Raw genomic sequence first — 15525 nt, forward strand, 5'->3', positions numbered from 1 at the left:
CTGGGATAGAAAGGCCTGTGGTATAACAAAAAGAACTGGGTCACTAAGGCCCAGCAACTCTTCTGCAGGAAACCCTGTTGAAAATAACCAGTCATAAAAAGCAGAGGGTGTTTCCCTGATTGGTGGAGGGGGAACAGAGGGCAGGTGTTGGTAACCGGGTGAGGTTAGCAGTGTCCAGCAGAGTCCCTGGGATCAGTAAAGCAAAAGGGTGGTGAGACCACCAGACAGAGCAGAGAGACTAAATGTAAGAACTCCCACCCCCACTCCAAAGGGAATAACTGGGCAGGAAATCCTAAGAAAATACTTAGCTTCCAGATAATCAAGAAGGTGTGGTCTCAGAGCGAAGATTTGGAGAAATCTTATGAGTGGAACCCCTCTGGACCCACTCTCAAGCTAGACCAGGTCATATGTATTAAGGCTACTAATGTATTATCTGTCATCTGTGGCAAATATCTGCCCCTCTAATTTGTCATTTGTTCTTTCATTTTGTGCGTGGTGACATAGAAGTTCTAATTTTGTATATAGTCAATTCAATTGCTGTTTTTTTTGTGGTATCTTCCATAAGCATCTTTTTTTAGATAGCCTCTTCCGTTTTCAAAACTATTTCAATATTCTCTTATATTTTCTTTTCATTTTTTAATGCTTTTGTTTTTTATATTTAATCCTTTATGACATCTGGAATTCATTTTGGTGTATGGAATGATCACTATGTATGTCAATGCTTGGATAAAGCAAATAGGCTAAGAAAAAAAACAGGCAGCATTAAACATGCTTCACAAATTAAAAGTATGCTTTGCAATAATGAGATACAACTCTTTACCTAAAACTTATCAGGTGAGGGGCCCTGGGGGAACTTGCTAATGCCCCAGTCCCCCCAGAGAAGGAAGGAAGGAAGGAAGGAAGGAGAGAAAGAGAAAGAAAGAGAGAGGAGAGAGAGAGAGAGGGAAAGAGAGAGAGAGAGAAAGAAAGAAAGAAAGAAAGAAAGAAAGAAAGAAAGAAAGAAAGGGAAAGAAAGAAAGAAAGAAAAACTTATCAGGGATTTAAAAAATCTGGTGAAGATGAGCATAAAGGAAAATGGCACCCTTAAGCCTTTAAAGTGCTACTTTCGAATTATTGGTTCTGTTCAAGATAAATGAAAGAAAGATACAGGGTGGGGGGAAGAAAGGGAAGAGAAGGGAAGGGAAGAAGGAAAAGAAAGAAGGGATGAGGGGGAAGGGAGGGGAGGGAGGAAGGAAAGAAGGAAGGAAGGAAGAGGGAAGCTATTGATTAAAGGAGACTTAGGAAACATACCAAGCAGATGCAAACATGGATCTTATTTGGATCATCATTCAAACAAGCCAACTTGCAAAAATTATGAGGTAACTAGAATTTTAACATTGACTCTATATTTGATGACAATAATGAATAATTCTTTATTTTGTGTGGTGTAATAACTGTAAGTATGTTTTTAAAACACACTCTTAAATTTTTAGATATATGCTAAAAGATAAGGTATCTGGGAATCATCTGAAAATAATGCAGTGGTCGAGGAGAGGGAAAGATATAAATAAAACAAGACTAGCTGTGAGGTGATAATTATTGAAGCCGAGTGTTGTGTGCATAAGAGTTTATCAACTAACCTTTCTACTTTTGTATATATTAATACTCGAATTTTTCCATAACAAAAAGTGAAAAAAAAAAAAAATAGAGGATTAAAAAAATACATAGTGTCAATGAATTGGCAATGAGAAGTGTTAAGTATTCTCAGTCAGGTGAAGCTCCAGTTTCTCAGAATGGCACATTTGGGCCAAATCATTGCCTTGTCTAATCTGGCTCCGCCTTGCCAGGGTTTTTGGATTTTCAAAAAGAGCAGATTTTTATTGAGAGCCTTCTGAGTGCCAAGTCCAGTGAGAGAGAAAGATTCTTCCACCGTGATAGAGAAAGCAAGATGCAATGTGCCAGTTACAGAAATAGTACAAAGAAAGCATTGCTCTCACCAAAAGGACCTGAAGAGTCTTCTAAAATAAACATGTTATTTGTGTAATTTTAAAATTATGCCTTTATTAAAAAAAGAATAAAACATAATCAGACCATGTCATGTTGCTTTTTTAAATGATTCACTAATTTTCTAATTGTTACCGAGACAAAGCTCCTTAGCCAGGTATACCTTGCGTCCCGACCCTGCCTCCTTCCCTAGCCCCATCTCCTGCCCTTCATCCCCACATGCTTTAAACTTTAGCTACAGGAAAAATCTTGCAGTTCCCAGAGCATACCTCATGGAGTTCACATTCTACTGGGGAAGTTTCATTGGCTCATGCAACAGCATCCATTGATCTCCTAATGTGACTCAGGCCTCATGCCGTGTGCATGCCGTGCTCTGTCTCGTTGCTGCCTTGGAATGATGCAGCTCTTCCTCATCAATTCATTCTTCTAGTTTGTCTCACTTGTCGCTTCCTCTGAGAAGCCTCCTTTGGGCTGGTCAAGCTGAACAAGGTGCCCTCCTGTGTACTCCCTTTAGATGAGGGAATGGGGCGGGGCAGGGGTCATATCTTATTTCTCCCACTAGACTCCTTGAGGGCAGGGATAAAATCCTGGTTATTTCCAGTTCAAGGCATTAGGGGTGAATCATAATAGGAGATCAATGAACGCTTGTTGAATGAATGAATTAAATATTGAAGCTTCACCACTATAATATAAACCCACAGGGCAAGGATTTTTGCTGTTTTGTTCTGCTTCATCCTTAGCTCCTAGGACACTACTTGGCACATAGATATTTGTCAAAACAACCAAAGCTGCCTATCAAGGAAAAAACAAAGAGATGCCTATTTTAAGGCTAACAGACAAACTGACCATTTGCCCATGGTCAGCCCATCTGTGGATTGGCGGAACACTCTGAACCAGGGCTTAAAAAATCAACCTCGAGAAAAAAACTAAGGGTAGGTGGGGCAAGATGGAGGCATAGAGAGGAGTGGAAGCTAAGTAGTCCCCCTGGAACAACTACAAAAAAACAGAAACAACTAGTAAATAATCCAGAATAACTGCGGGGGGACAAACGAGACCATCCACTCATCATACACCAACCTGAATTGGGAGGAATGCCCGAGAACACAGCATAAAATCTGTAAGTAAAACCTGCAGATCCAAGTCGTGAGACCCCCTCCCCCATAGCCCGAGCTGCAAAGACTCGTGGTGCCAGAGAGAAGCTCTCTCCCAGCAAGCAAATACAGCTCAGCTGAGCTCCAACTGGGGTTTTAAGTAGCGAGTGTGAACTGCTCACTACAGGTACACATCCCCAAAAAACAGACAGAGGCTTTGGGTGACGACTGACCTGGGAGCTGGAGGGTCACCTTGGACTGGGTCTGAAGGGGACTATCTGTTTCTTTTTTGGCTCAGTGGAGAAAGCCCCAGTCATTTTCAGTTTCCAGGGCTGTGACTCTGGGAAGGGTGGAGACACCACAAGCAGAGAGCAAGACCATTGAAATGCTAATGACCTCCACCTGAGGGGTCAGTCTTCTCTAGGAGGAAAGGGGTGGGGCCCTTTCCATTCAGAACCAGACCCCAGAGCCTGGGGGAACACGGCCATACCTCCTCACACCAGTCAAGAATTATAGGCTAACAGGCGTCACCTGCTGGGCAGAAAAGCATAGTGACCCGAGACATCAAAGGGTGGAGCAATTTTCTAAGACACACCTGCAGGGAAACCAGATACTGAATATTTCTTCCCTCTGGGACCTGAGCCTGTTCTGGTCTGGGAAAACCTGAGTTGGATAACCAAGGAAACCATGCCTAGACAACAGAAAATTACAACCTACACTAAGAAAAACAAAGTTATGGCCCAGTCAAAGGAACAAACATACACTTCAACTGAGATACAGGAATTTAAACAACTAATGCTAAATCAATTCAAAAAGTTTACAGAAGATATTGCAAAAGAGATAGAGGCTGTAAAGGAAGAACTGGTCATGTATACGGCAGAAATCAAAAGTTCAAAAAAACAACTAGTAGAATCTATGGAAATGAAAGGCACAACACAAGAGATGAAAGACACAATGGAAACATACAACAGCAGATCTCAAGAGGCAGAAGAAAACACTCAGGAACTGGAGAACAAAACACCTGAAAGCCTACACGCAAAAGAGCAGATGGAGAAAAGAATGAAAAACTATGAGCAACGTCCCCCGGAACTCAAGGATGAAACAAAGTACAATAATGTACGTATCATTGGTGTCCCAGAAGGAGAAGAGAAGGGAAAGGTGGCAGAAGCAATAATAGAGGAAATAATTAATGAAAATTTCCCATCTCTTATGAAAGACATAAAATTACAGATCCAAGAAGCGCAGCGTACTCCAAACAGAAGAGATATGAATAGGCCTACGCCAAGACATTTAATAATCAGATTATCAAATGTCAAAGACAAAGAGAGAATCCTGAAAGAGGCAAGAGAAAAGCAATCCATTATACAAAGGAAGCTTAATAAGACTATGTGCGGATCTCTCAGCAGAAACCATGGAGGCAAGAAGGAAGTGGTGTGATATATTTAAGATACTGAAAGAGAAAAACCGCCAACCAAGAATCCTGTATCCAGCAAAGCTGTCCTTCAAATATGAGGGAGAGCTCAAAATATTTTCTGACAAACAGACAATGAGAGACTTTGTGGACAAAACACCTGCCCTACAGGAAATACTAAAGGGAGCACTACAGGGTGATAGAAGACAGGAGTGTGTGGTTTGGAACACAATTTTGGGAGATGGTAGCACAACAATATAAGTACACTGAACAAAGGTAACTATGAATACGGTTGAGAGAGGAAGGTGGGGAGCATGTGAGACACCACAAGAAAGGAGGAAAGATAAAGACTGGGACTGTGTAACTTGGTGAAATCTAGAGTATTCAACAATTGTGATAAAATGTACAAATATGTTCTTTTACGAGGGAGAACAAGCAAATGTCAACCTTGCAAGGTGTTAAAAATGGGGAGGCATTGGGGGAGGGATGCAATCAGCATAAACTAGAGACTGTAACTAATAGAATCATTGTATTATGCTTCCTTTAATGTAACAAAGGTGATATACCAAGGTGAATGCAGATAAGAGGGGGGGATAGGGGAGGCATGTTAGACACTTGACATTGGTGATATTGTCTGATTCTTTATTCTACTTTGATTTAAGGTTATTTTTCCTTTTGCTGCTTCCTAGCTGTCATTTTTTTTTCCTCTTTCTTTTGCCTCTCTACCTTCTTTGACTCTCCCTCCTGCCTTGTGGGAGAAATGTAGATGCTCTTATATAGATAGTGGTGAAGATGGTGAATACATAAATGTATGACCATGCAGAAAACCATCGATTATTTACTTGGGATGGAATGTATGGTGAGTGAACAAAACCATATTAAAAAAATGGGTTGTTGACAAAACCTCGAGGGCAATATACTGAGTAAAATAAGCCAGGCACATAAGGACAATTATGGCAGGGTCTCACTGATAGGAACTAATTAGAATATGTAAACTCATAGACATGAAATATAAGGTACCAAGATATAGGACAAGGCTTAAGAATGGGGAGTGGTTGCTTAGTATGAGCAGAATGTTCAATTAGGATGAACTTAAATGTTTGGAAATGAACAGGGTTGTTGGTAACAAGATGTGAGAATAACTAACAGTGCCGAATGGTGTGTAAATGAGGTGGAAAGGGGAAGCTCAGAGTCATATATGTCACCAGAAGGAAAGTTGGAGATCAAAAGATGGAAATGTATAAAACTGAATCCTATGGTGGGCAATGTCCATGATCAACTGTACAAATACTAGAAATCACTTCCATGAACCAGAACAAATGTATGACAATACAATCAGAAGTTACTAATAGAGGGGCATATAGGGAAGAACTATATACCTTTTACAAACTATATACTACAGTTAGTAGTATTTCAACATTTTTTCATAAACAGTAACAAATGTACTATATCAATACTAGGAGTCAACAATTGAGGGGGGGGTGGTTAGGGAAAGGGGAGGAGTAGAGTTTCCTTTTTTTCTTTTTTCATCTTTCACTTTATTTCTTGTCTGGAGTAATGAAAAGTTTCTAAAAATTGAACAAAAATTAAGTGTGATGGATGCACAGCTGTATGAGGGTACCCAGGGGCAAGTGATTGTACACTTTGGATCTTTCGATAATTGTATGGTATCTGAACAATCTCAATAAAAATGAAAAAAAAAAAATCAACCTAGAGACAGAAAGTGTTTTGAAGGTGAAATACTTCAATGAAATGTTTTTCATATTTTATTGAGTTAGTAACTTGGGTTTAAAAGTCCAAGAGAGAACAGGGCATTACTTCACTGTTTCTACATGCATTGTTTGAAAGCTCACTAAACAAAATGTTGATTGTATTTTGCCTAAGCAAACAAAAACAAAAACAAGGTAAAGATTTTCTTAGAACTTCAATGGTTCTTAGCAGTTACATAGATTCTTATTTGGGACGGGTCACACTGCCTTTCAACCTAAAGAAATTTATGTAGCAAGTGGGCAGTACATGCTTTCCTATATCTGAAATGGCCAGGACCAAGGAAAGCCATGCATCATGAATGACATCACCCTCACTGATCTCATTTCTGAAAGACAATGGGATAATGTTTTCTTGCCCAAACCTTACAGTGGCTTGGACCAGCGACTTCCTGGCAGGACGATGGAAGGGCTCCATGGACAAAGGACTACTGTTGACCTCTCCACTGCAGAAGGATGGCTTACAAAGTGATCTTTCTCAGGAGTTCTGCCTGGGACGGATTGTACACCACAAGACAGGTGCTCTTACATAAGTAAGGCAGAATTGGATTTGATTTGGATTTTTCTTTTTGAACCATCCTTCTCTGGACTTGTCCTCTCTAAAAGTCACTGCAACAACAGGAGAGAAAAGTGAGATATTGAACTCCCCAGGGAATCAAGGCAGAATTTCCTTCCCCTTTATTTGCTCATCCACCTTTTCACAGCTGCCATCCACTGGGACCTCTTTTGAGAGGAAGTTTTATTCCCTCACTCTCTTTCAGGATCCTGCCTCACATAAGGTTCACTGGCTTTTCACAAAGAAAACTAGGACTCTCATTTATTTTATCCAACCCATGCTACACCCAACCTTGAAAACAGCATGCAGTGCATTATCTTCTAACAGGGACAAATAGCAGATTGGAGCCTGACTATTTTCCATGAGGCTGATTTTTGCTCATCAAACATATTTATTCTCTGACACACTTTCTCAGTGCCTTCTGAGAAATAAATGGTACCAAAAAGGACAGTATCTCTCAGCATGCAACTTAGAAATGTATAGAAAATAGTTAATATTGAGGTCTTAATGTGAAAATGACTCAACAACTTGAGGCGGGCAGTAGGATGATTTTGTAACACTATTCAGAATATATATTACACATGCCCTCTGACCCAACAATTCTGTTACCGGAGTCTAGTTCACAGAAATCCTCACATGTGGGAGCAAAGGCATATGAATGACATTATTTATTGGATCACATCTATAGAAACTTATAAACTGACATAGAAAGAGATATACTACAGATTGTCATGTAGAAAAAGTAAATTGCAAAACAAGATATAATATATGAGTCCACTGTTGTTTTTCAAAAAACTCCAAATGTATGTGGACGCATAAACCTGTATATATTTATAGATATAAAGAAAAAGGTTGGAAAGATGGTCACCAAACTATGAATAGTGATTTATTCCTCTGGAGAGTGAAATTGGGGACAGTTATGTGAGGGAATTTCATTTTTTACTTCATACACTTTGGAGTTATTTAAATTTATATTTAAAAAAGCCAATAAGGGAAATAAATAATAACTTTAACATTTATAGAGCATTTATTCTGTGCCAGGCAAGTTGATGGGCACTTGATATATACCATCTCACTTGAACCTCCAGGGTCTTCTGATGAAGATAATATTATCCCTGTCTACACACGGGAAGACAGATTCAGAGAAGTAAGCAATGTTCCCAAGGTAGCAATGCTGACAAATAACAGAACTGGCATTCAAACCCAGGTGTTTCTGATTCCAAGGCCGAAGTTCTCGCCATTGACTCAACAATCACTTTCTCCTGTGATGCGGTTCTGCCTCGGTAGATGGACTCACTAACATTGCTACATTGCTGGTGAATAATAGGCTTATTTAAAATTTTTTTATTATGGAAATTTTTAAATATACACAAAAGGGAAAGGAATAGTATGATGAACCCCATGTGCCCATGATCACCCAGAGTCAACAATTAATATTCTGTATCATTGTTTCATCCATTCCCCACCCCCCACTCCCACATTTTTGGAGAGCATTTTAAAAGCAAATTCAAGACATATCATTTAACCGTAAATATTTCAACCTCTAAAAGATAGACATTTTTAAAAACAGAACTACAACACCATCATCACAAAAATAAAATTAACAATAATTCCTTAATATTTATCTAATCCCCAATTCATGTACATTTTCCACTTGTCTCAAAATGTCTTTTTTGTTTATTCATGTTTGTTATTGCTCAAATCTTTGGGCTTCCTTGAATCTCTATTTTCCACCTCCCTTTTTCTTCATACCACTTATTTGTGAAGAAAATGAATAATCTGTCTTGTAGATTTTCCTACCTTCTTTTTTTTTTTTTTTTTTTTTTTTTTTTTTTTTTTTTTTTTTTTTAATCATCATTTTATTGAGATATATTCACATACCACGCAGTCATACAAAACAAATTGTACTTTCGATTGTTTACAGTACCATTACATAGTTGTACATTCATCACCTAAATCAATCCCTGACACCTTCATTAGCACACACACAAAAATAACAAGAATAATAATTAGAGTGAAAAAGAGCAATTGAAGTAAAAAAGAACACTGGGTACCTTTGTCTGTTTGTTTCCTTCCCCTACTTTTCTACACATCCATCCATAAACTAGACAAAGTGGTGTTTGGTCCTTATGGCTTTCCCAATCCCATTGTCACCCCTCATAAGCTACATTTTTATACAACTGTCTTCGAGATTCATGGGTTCTGGGTTGTAGTTTGATAGTTTCAGGTATCCACCACCAGCTACCCCAATTCTTTAGAACCTAAAAAGGGTTGTCTAAAGTGTGCATAAGAGTGCCCACCAGAGTGACCTCTCGGCTCCTTTTGGAATCTCTCTGCCACTGAAGCTTATTTCATTTCCTTTCACATCCCCCTTTTGGTCAAGAAGATGTTCTCCGTCCCACGGTGCCAGGTCTACATTTCTCCCTGGGAGTCATATTCCACGTTGCCAGGGAGATTCACTTCCCTGGGTGTCTGATCCCACGTAGGGGGGAGGGCAGTGATTTCACCTTTCAAGTTGGCTTAGCCAGAGAGAGAGGGCCACATCTGAGCAACAAAGAGGCATTCAGGAGGAGACTCTTAGGCACAAATATAGGGAGGCCTAGCCTCTCCTTTGCAGCAACCGTCTTCCCAAGGGTAAAACTTATGGTAGAGGGCTCAACCCATCAAACCACCAGTCCTCTATGTCTGTGGTCATGTTAGCAACCATGGAGGTGGGGTAGGCGAATACCCCTGCATTCTCCACAGGCTCCTCAAGGGGGCACTACATCTTTTTTTTTTTTTTTTTTTTTTAACTTTCCCTTCTTTTTTCAAATCACCTGTATGAAAAAAAAAAGTTAAAAAGAAAACAAACATACAATAAAAGAGCATTTCAAAGAGACCATAGCAAGGGAGTAAGAAAAAGACAACTAACCTAAGATAACTGCTTAACTTCCAACATGTTCCTACTTTACCCCAAGAAAGTTACATAATATAGCAACATTTCAGTGAACTTGTTCCTACTACAACCATCAGAAATTAACAGACCATAGTCATTTCTGGGCATCCCCAGAACGTTAAATAGCTTATCTGTTCTTCCTGGATTATTGTTCCCCCTTCCTTAATTGCTCTCTACTGCTAGTTCCCCTACATTCTACATTATAAACCATTTGTTTTACATTTTTCAAAGTTCACATTAGTGGTAGCATATAATATTTCTCTTTTTGTGCCTGGCTTATTTCGCTCAGCATTATGTCTTCAAGGTTCATCCATGTTGTCATATGTTTCACCAGATCGTTCCTTCTTACTGCCGCGTAGTATTCCATCGTGTGTATATACCACATTTTATTTATCCACTCATCTGTTGAAGGACATTTGGGTTGTTTCCATCTCTTGGCAATTGTGAATAATGCTGCTATGAACATTGGCGTGCAGATATCTGTTCGTGTCACTGCTTTCCGATCTTCCGGGTATATACCGAGGAGTGCAATCGCTGGATCGAATGGTAGCTCTATATCTAGTTTTCTAAGGAACTGCCAGACTGACTTCCAGAGTGGCTGAACCATTATACAGTCCCACCAACAATGAATAAGAGTTCCAATTTCTCCACATCCCCTCCAGCATTTGTAGTTTCCTGTTTGTTTAATGGCAGCCATTCTAACCGGTGTTAGATGGTATCTCATTGTGGTCTTAATTTGCATCTCTCTAATAGCTAGTGAAGCTGAACATTTTTTCATGTGTTTCTTGGTCATTTGTATTTCCTCTTCAGAGAACTGTCTTTTCATATCTTTTGCCCATTTTATAATTGGGCTGTCTGTACTATTGTCATTGAGTTGTAGGATTTCTTTGTATATGCAAGATATCAGTCTTTTGTCAGATACATGGTTTCCAAAAATTTTTTCCCATTGAGTTGGCTGCCTCTTTACCTTTTTGAGAAATTCCTTTGAGGTGCAGAAACTTCTAAGCTTGAGGAGTTCCCATTTATCTATTTTCTCTTTTGTTGCTTGTGCTTTGGGTGTAAAGTCTAGGAAGTGGCCTCCTAATACAAGGTCTTGAAGATGTTTTCCTACATTATCTTCTAGGAGTTTTATGGTACTTTCTTTTATATTGAGATCTTTGGTCCATTTTGAGTTAATTTTTGTGTAGGGGGTGAGGTAGGGGTCCTCTTTCATTCTTTTGGATATGGATATCCAACTCTCCCAGCCCCATTTGTTGAAAAGACCATTATGGCTCAGTTCGGTGACTTTGGGGGCCTTATCAAAGATCAGTCGGCCATAGATCTGAGGGTCTATCTCTGAATTCTCAATTCGATTCCATTGATCTATATGTCTATCTTTGTGCCAGTACCATGCTGTTTTCGTAACTGTGGCTTTATAATAAGCTTCAAAGTCAGGGAGTGTAAGTCCTCCCACTTCGTTTTTCTTTTTTAGAGTGTCTTTAGCAATTCGAGGCATCTTCCCTTTCCAAATAAATTTGATAACTAGCTTTTCCAAGTCTGCAAAGTAGGTTGTTGGAATTTTGATTGGGATTGCATTGAATCTGTAGATGAGTTTGGGTAGAATTGACATCTTAATGACATTTAGCCTTCCTATCCATGAACATGGAATATTTTTCCATCTTTTAAGGTCCCCTTCTATTTCTTTTAGTAGAGTTATGTAGTTTTCTTTGTATAGGTCTTTTACATCTTTGGTTAAGTTGATTCCTAGGTACTTGATTTTTTTAGTTGCTATTGAAAATGGTATCTTTTTCTTGAGTGTCTCTTCAGTTTGTTCATTTCTAGCATATAGAAACATTACTGACTTATGTGCATTAATCTTGTATCCCGCTACTTTGCTAAATTTGTTTATTAGCTCTAGTAGGTGTATCGTTGATTTCTCAGGGTTTTCTAGATATAAGATCATATCATCTGCAAACAATGACAGTTTTACTTCTTCTTTTCCAATTTGGATGCCTTTTATTTCTTTGTCTTGCCGGATTGCCCTGGCTAGCACTTCCAGCACAATGTTGAATAACAGTGGTGACAGCGGGCATCCTTGTCTTGTTCCTGATCTTAGAGGGAAGGCTTTCAGTCTCTCACCATTGAGTACTATGCTGGCTGTGGGTTTTTCATATATGCTCTTTATCATGTTGAGGAAGTTTCCTTCAATTCCTACCTTTTGAAGTGTTTTTATCAAAAAGGGATGTTGGATTTTGTCAAATGCTTTTTCAGCATCTATTGAGATGATCAATTGATTTTTCCCTTTCGAGTTTTTAATGTGTTGTAATACATTGATTGTTTTTCTGATGTTGAACCATCCTTGCATGCCTGGAATGAACCCCACTTGGTCATGGTGTATGATTTTTTTAATGTGTCTTTGGATTCGATTTGCAAGTATTTTGTTGAGGATTTTTGCATCTATATTCATTAGGGAGATTGGCCGGTAGTTTTCCTTTTTTGTAGCATCTTTGCCTGGTTTTGGTATTAGATTGATGTTAGCTTCATAAAATGAGTTAGGTAGTGTTCCATTTTTTTCAATGTTTTGAAAGAGTTTGAGTAAGATTGGTGTCAGTTCTTTCTGGAAAGTTTGGTAGAATTCCCCTGTGAAGCCATCTGGCCCTGGGCATTTATTTGTGGGAAGATTTTTGATGACTGATTGGATCTCTTTGCTTGTGATGGGTTGGTTGAGGTCTTCTATTTCTTCTCTGGTCAGTCTAGGTTGTTCATATGTTTCCAGGAAATTGTCCATTTCTTCTACATTATCCAGTTTGTTGCCATACAGTTGTTCATAATATCCTCTTATAATTTTTTTAATTTCTTCAGGATCTGCAGTTATGTCACCTTTTTCATTCATTATTTTGTTTATATGGGTCTTCTCTCTTTTTGATTTTGTCAGTCTAGCTAGGGGCTTGTCAATCTTGTTGATCTTCTCAAAGAACCAACTTTTGGTGATATTTATCCTTTCTATTGTTTTTTTGTTCTCTATGTCATTTATTTCTGCTTTAATCCTTGTTATTTCTTTTCTTGTACTTGGTTTAGGATTGGTTTGCTGTTCATTTTCTAGCTTCTTCAGTTGATCCATTAGTTCTTTGATTTTGGCTCTTTCTTCCTTTTTAATATATGCGTTTAGTGCTATAAATTTCCCCCTTAGCACTGCTTTTGCTGCATCCCATAGGTTTTGGTATGTTGTGTTCTCATTTTCATTCGTCTCTATATATTTAGCAATTTCTCTTGTTATTTCTTCTTTAACCCACTGATTGTTTAGGAGTGTGTTGTTTAACCTCCAGGTATTTGTGAATTTTCTAAGTCTCTGATGGTTATTGACTTCTAATTGTATTCCATTGTGGTCAGAGAATGTGCTTTGAATAATTTCAATCTTTTTAAATTTATTGAGGCTTGTTTTATGTCCCAGCATATGATCTATTCTGGAGAAAGTTCCGTGAGCACTAGAAAAGTATGTGTATCCTGGTGATTTGGGATGTAATGTCCTGTAGATGTCTGTTAAATCTAATTCATTTATCAGATTGTTTAGGTTTTCAATTTCCTTATTGGTCTTCTGTCTGGTTGATCTATCTATAGGAGAGAGTGATGTGTTGAAGTCTCCCACAATTATTGTGGAAACATCAATTGCTTCCTTTAGTTTTGCCAATGTTTCTCTCATGTATTTTGTGGCACCTTGATTGGGTGCATAGACATTTACGATTGTTATTTCTTCTTGCTGAATTGCCCCTTTTATTAGTATGTAGTGGCCTTCTTTGTCTCTCAAAACATCCCTGCATTTGAAGTCTATTTTATCTGAGATTAATATTGCTACACCTGCTTTCTTTTGGCTGTAGCTTGCATGAAATATTTTTTTCCATCCTTTCACTTTCAATTTCTTTGTGTCCCTGTGTCTAAGATGAGTCTCTTGTATGCAACATATTGATGGTTCATTTTTTTTGATCCATTCTGCGAATCTATATCTTTTAATTGGGGAGTTTAATCCATTTACATTCAACGTTAAAACCGTGAAGGCATTTCTTGAATCGGCCATCTTATCCTTTGGATTATGTTTGCCATATTTTTCCCTCTCTCTATTAATATCCTTTATTGTACCCATACCGAATCTCTTTAGTACTGAACCTTTCTCCAAGTCTCTCTGTCCTGTCTTTGTTTCTCTGTCTGTAGGGCTCCCTTTAGTATCTCCAGTAGGGCAGGTCTCTTATTAGCAAATTCTCTCAGCATTTCTTTGTCTGTGAAAAATTTAAGCTCTCCTTCAAATTTGAGGGAGAGCTTTGCTGGATAAAGTATTCTTGGCTGGAAATTCCTCTCTCTCAGAATTTTAAATATATCGTGCCATTGCCTTCTCGCCTCCATGGTGGCTGCTGAGTAGTCACTACTTAGTCTTATGCTGTTTCCTTTGTATGTGGTGAATTGCTTTTCTCTTGCTGCTTTCAGAACTTGCTCCTTCTCTTCTATGTTTGACAGTGTGATCAGTATATGTCTCGGAGTGGGTTTTTTTGGATTTATTCTATTTGGAGTTCGCTGAGCATTTATGATTTGTGTATTTATGTTGTTTAGAAGATTTGGGAAGTTTTCCCCAACAATTTCTTTGAATACTCTTCCTAGACCTTTACCCTTTTCTTCCCCTTCTGGGACACCAATGAGTCTTATATTCGGACGCTTCATATTATCTATCATATCCCTGAGGTCCATTTCGAGTTTTTCAATTTTTTTCCCCATTCTTTCTTTTATGCTTTCATTTTCCATTCTGTCATCTTCCAGGTCACTGATTCGTTGTTCAACTTCCTCTAGTCTTGTACTATGAGTGTCCAGAATCTTTTTAATTTGGTCAACAGTTTCTTTAATTTCCATAAGATCATCCATTTTTTTATTTAGTCTTGCAATGTCTTCTTTATGCTCTTCTAGGGTCTTCTTGATTTCCTTCATATCCCGTACTAGGGTCTCATTGTTCATCTTTAGTTCTTTGAGTAGCTGCTCTAGGTGTGTCTCTTCTGGTCTTTTGATTTGGGTGCTTGGGCTTGGGTTATCCATATCGTCTGGTTTTTTCATATGCTTTATAATTTTCTGTTGTTTTTGGCCTCGTGGCATTTGCTGTCCTTGATAGGGGTCTTTTAGGGTTTGTAGACCAGTTGAAGTCCTTATCTCTAATTTATCAGATCTACAGCTTCGTGGAGTACACTTTCTCTAACTAACCAGCAGGTGGCGTCCACGAGCCACCTGTTCTCCACAAGCCAGATCTCCCCTGCTTAGCCTTTTTGGTGAGTGGGGGAGTGAGTCTTGTGGGGCCCAATTGGTGTCCCAAGCTTGCGTGTGTAGTTGGTGTTGCCTGCCCTGTATGTGGGGCGTGTTTCTGGGCAGTCGGGCAGGGGGGGTGGCCCTAACAATCAAATCTCCCTGATGATCCTAGAGTTTTAAAGCTACTGCAATAGTCTAATCCTTCAGTTCAGTCCTGCCACAGTTTGTCTCTGCCACTGACCCACAAGTCTTTGGTATTGGCGTATGGCTCCTGAGACTTGCAAGTGGGTCCCTCTTCCAGGCTGTGCACCCCGGGTCCTCTGTTGAGGGATGACTGTGCTATGTCACAGGTGAGTGCCGTCCCCCCAGGGCAGTTCTGGGCTGCTGGGCTGTGTTGGGAGGCTCCCAGTCTGCTCAAATGATGGCTGAATGGGGCTCTGTTAATTCACACTGCTCCCCCTTCCCAGCTCTGGGACATTCAGCTGAGGTTGCAGGGAAGGCTAATGTCCACGCCCAGTTTTGTGGTG

At 39.2% G+C, this 15525-nt stretch overlaps 1 long non-coding RNA gene across 1 annotated transcript in view; it reads left to right on the forward strand.

Moving 5' to 3' along the window:
- The window catches only part of LOC119538068, a 45830-nt gene extending 39166 nt beyond the window's left edge, over nucleotides 1-6664 (forward strand). The window contains exon 3 of the long non-coding RNA XR_005217506.1: nucleotides 6624-6664. This is a non-coding gene — a long non-coding RNA (uncharacterized LOC119538068). The remainder of the gene's footprint in view (nucleotides 1-6623) is intronic.
- Nucleotides 6665-15525: the final 8861 nt, after the last annotated feature.

Source organism: Choloepus didactylus, chromosome 6, assembly GCF_015220235.1.
Source record: "Choloepus didactylus isolate mChoDid1 chromosome 6, mChoDid1.pri, whole genome shotgun sequence".
NCBI classification, from domain to species: domain Eukaryota; kingdom Metazoa; phylum Chordata; class Mammalia; order Pilosa; family Megalonychidae; genus Choloepus; species Choloepus didactylus.